Source organism: Canis lupus, chromosome 13, assembly GCF_048164855.1.
Source record: "Canis lupus baileyi chromosome 13, mCanLup2.hap1, whole genome shotgun sequence".
Classification (NCBI taxonomy): Eukaryota; Metazoa; Chordata; class Mammalia; order Carnivora; family Canidae; genus Canis; species Canis lupus.
Genome location: NC_132850.1, coordinates 38,385,042 through 38,389,293, shown reverse-complemented (window position 1 = coordinate 38,389,293; position 4,252 = coordinate 38,385,042). Strand labels below are relative to the sequence as shown.

At 41.9% G+C, this 4,252-nt stretch overlaps 1 non-coding gene across 1 annotated transcript; it reads left to right on the top strand.

Annotated features, from left to right (window-relative positions):
• The first annotated feature begins 705 nt into the window (after positions 1 to 705).
• LOC140603315 (U2 spliceosomal RNA) lies at positions 706 to 896 on the top strand. The gene has a single exon (XR_012006312.1). It is a non-coding gene; the product is annotated as a U2 spliceosomal RNA (small nuclear RNA).
• The last annotated feature ends 3,356 nt before the right edge of the window (positions 897 to 4,252 follow it).

The following is a 4,252-nucleotide window of genomic DNA, read 5'->3' as shown; positions in this document are numbered from 1 at the left end:
TCTGCAAAATAAAAATGCAGTGTTAAAAAAAAAATTCCTTTTACATTTGCTTTTCCCAGCAAAATCCTAGAGGAGAAAACACAAAGCAGGTTGTTTCTCACAATATATGTGACATCTTGGTTAAAAGTGACACGACCATGTTGCACTCTGACAGGTTTAGTGCTTGGAACTGACAGACAGAAGCCCACAAGAACTACCTTCCTGCCACATATATTTAAGCTCATGTTAAAACCTTGATTTGATAGTCCCTTGATTAGCTTGAGCAACAGTGAGTGCTACTGCCTTTCAAGTTCATTATAAATTATGCTATTTCTCACATTACTGTCAATTTAAGCTCCTGTTTTACTAAAATGCAGTCATTTAAACACTCATCAAACCTGTGCACATTTCTGAGTTAAAGAATTAGATCAATCCAAACTCCAGCTCAAGGGAGAAGTTCCATTGTTTATCAGGCCATGTCTACACTGGCTGAGCAAAGCGCTCTGTTCAGAAGGAGAAGCGCCTTTGGCAGCTAGAGTCTACATAGCTGACCCATGGATGCTCGGGTGGAGCTTCTTCACCTAATTACACACGTGCAATGAAATTACTAAGCATTTGATGAAAATGACCCAGGACGACAAAAAAGCATGGCATGATTGTTGTTCTAATTTATTTACATGGCAGTCATTTAGAATATAATTCAAAGAACCTATTAAAAAAATAAGAACCGCTTCTCGGCCTTTTGGCTAAGATCAAGTATAGTATCTGTTCTTATCAGTTTAATATCTGATACGTCCTCTATCCGAGGACAATATATTAAATGGATTTTTGGAGCAGGGAGATGGAATAGGAGCTTGCTCTGTCCACTCCGCGCATCGACCTGGTATTGCAGTACTTCCAGGGAAGGTGCACCCCCTCGGGGGAAATGACCGGCTGTCAAAGAGAAGTTCTACCTTACGGAGGGTGTGGCGGTCCTCGGGCCTCTGTGGCTCAAGGTGATAGGCCTCGCTCTTGGTACGGCCCCTAGGGGGCTGGCTCTCAAGCCAGGCTTGAGCCTAGGAGTTTACCAGTCAGTCTTTTCCTCGTTCTCCTTGGGGCCCTCTGACACCAGAGGTCTCCATCCTCTGTCTGCCTGCGCTTAGCATTCCCGGGCCTTTGGGAGCTAATGCAACCATACTGACTCTACAGATCCGGTCGGAAGGAATTGATGTATTGACTCTTCCTATCCATGAACACAATTTCACTCCCTTCCCTTCCCTTTCTTTTCTTTTTCTTTCTTTCTTAAAAAAAAAAAAAAGAAAAAAAGAAAAAAGAAAAGAAAAAGAAAATGAAAAAAAATAAGAACACTTGGGATCCCTGGGTGGCGCAGCGGTTTAGCACCTGCCTTTGGCCCAGGGCACGATCCTGGAGACCCGGGATCGAATCCCACGTCGGACTCCCGGTGCGTGGAGCCTGCTTCTCCCTCTGCCTATGTCTCTGCCTCTCTCTCTCTCTCTCTGTGTGACTATCATAAATAAATAAAAATTAAAAAAAAACTTTTTAAAAATAAGAACACTTATACTTCTTAGGCATGATGAATATGGGCATTGAAATAGTTGACGACTCAACATTTAGTCTGACCCAGGTTGTATGCTTCCCAAACAGGACCGTGGTGGCGTGATTTTAAAATACAGTACTTTTTCCTAAATGGTCTAGGTTAGGCTTTAACCCCTGACTTTATATTTGTAGGGGGAAAGCCTTCAGACTTCAGATAATTAAAAACTTCATTTAGACCTCCCAGAACAATGGGCCAAAATGGCAATTGATATTTTGCAGGAAATATTTTATACCCTTCCAACCTGCGCCAACAAGATATTATTAACAACTGTGGGTGCATTCTATTCTGGGGACAGGTCAATGCCCTTGTATCACCTCGAATTTTAAGGTCTTTTCACCAATTTTTTAAATAAGATGTTTAGCAGAAATATTCTATTAGTAGCTATGAAATTATAGGTTTCTTCCTCCATCCACCCAAACACACTCCACTCTGTGAAATAACAGATACAACATTAATCACCTTTGGAATTTTGCCAGGCTTCTCTCATGGGTGAACTAGCAGGGCTGGACCAAACTGCCTTGAAGGAGGAAGCCCCCCTCACCTCCATGGAAGCCTTTAAAGGCTGTCACAGATCACTCATTCCAACTCTTCAAAGAAAGCAGGAGACAGGATTTAAACGTGTGGGAATCCATCCACAACATCATCTATGAACCATACTTTACTTCTACCAATATCACCTCTAAATAAATTTGCTACGTCAAAGTCCAAACCTCAGTTTCTCTAATTCCTTGGACTGCAGGAAGGATGATCTCTCATTTTTTTGCTACTCCCATTTTCCGATTTTCAAGAGCATGGCCAGTCTGTCTGTTTCTGTTTGATAAGTGTTTATAAGCTAAAGCTCCTTCTGCTGGGAGCAAAATTCCACCTTCAGACTGAGTCACGGCAACAAGTTAGTCGACTGACTTTGCAAAATACCACTCAAATTCTGAAATTAAAATAAATCTGGGATCCCTGGGTGGCTCAGCGGTTTGGCACCTGCCTTCGGCTCAGGGAGTGATCCTGGAGACCTGAGATTGAGTCCCGCATCGGGCTCCCTTCATGGAGCCTGCTTCTCCCTCTGCCTGTGTCTCTGCCTCTCTCTCTGTCTCTCATGAATAAATAAATAAAATCTTAAAAAAAAAAAAAAAAGAAATCTGAGCTGTCTAAGAATCACTTTATTTAGCAAGGTCCATCCAAGATAAATCAAATCTAGTATCTCCTTGTCTTGTATGAAACCCCCAAGAATGTCTGGATATAAAACCGCTGTCAATGTTTTGGGCACACAATGTTGAGTACCTCATGAGGATGACATAAAGCAAACAAAGGTCCTTGTGGTGCTTTCTGTGTGCTTGGCACTGTTCTACAACACCTATGAGCTCAATGACTCCCCTAACAACCCTATAAGGCAAGTACTGTTATCTTCCTTTGACAGAGAAGAAAACAGAGTCAGAGGCAACGAGGAAGTTTCCCTGGATCACACGGTAGGAAGTGGTGGGGCTAGGATTTGAATCCAGACAGGCTCCAATCTATGCTTTTACTTGGCTTCTCTCCTTGCCCAGCCATGCTAACCAAACTGCTGTCATTACAGACAAGGATTTATGTCAAAAGGTGATTCTTTTAAATTGGTGCTTTCTTTCCTATATAAGTGGAATTAATTTGCCTGGAACTAAAAGCTTTACTCTGTGAACTGTTCTGGCCCCTTGGCTCATTTTTCTGCGTCTTCCTTGGAGGCATTTCCTTCCATATTGAGCCAGCATCTCCTCCTTTCAGAATAAGTTGGATGTCCTCAGAAGCAAAACTGTTCCTCGCTAATCATTTCAAGGGTACCGTTTACTCCTTTAAAGCTTATATCCTGGAAGATGCTTACTGAATGTGGAAAATAGCAAATAAAGAAGAAAATGCAAAGATAGAAACTGCCAATTAAATAGGGCCTCTGAGTAGAGCATGAACCTAATCGTTGCCTCATGGAATCGGACCTACTGAGGTCAGATCCTGACACTACCTTTTACAAGCTGGACAGGTTGTTTTTTTCTCTCTGTGCTTTAGTTTCCTCATCTTTTTTTTTTTTTTTTTTTTTTTTTTTAGATTTTATTTATTTATTCATGAAAGACAGAGAAAGAGAAAGGCAGAGACACAGAGGGAGAAGCAGGTTCCCTGCAGGGAGCCTGATGCGGGACTCGATCCCGGGACCTGGGGATCACACCCTGAGCCAAAGGCAGACACTCAATCACTGAGCCACCCAGGTGTCCCTTAGTTTCCTCATCGATAAAATGGGCATAAAAATAGTACCATTGCTCAGGATCCTGAGGATTAAATAAACTAATCTATGTAAAATAGTTTGACTCAGTGCATGGCTCGTAGCAAGCCCTCAATAAATACATGTTGTTGCTATTACATTTAGTTGGTCGCTGCAACTAAGCCTAGCCTTCAGCTGCCACTAAGCACTAACAATCAAAAGTTTTTGTTATTTGGGTGTGAAAGTATTAATAGGGATTTTAGGAAAATCGGTTGTAGTCACAGGAAATCCTTTCAGCCCAGGGACAATTTAGCTTTAAGAATTCACTGTGACAGATCTCTACAAATAATTTCATTCCACTTTATTTTGCGAGAGCACAGGCAAATCACAGAATATGACACAACTACTTAGAAAGTTATCAGAGCTCACAATGTTGTCAGACACCTAACCTCAAGCACCAG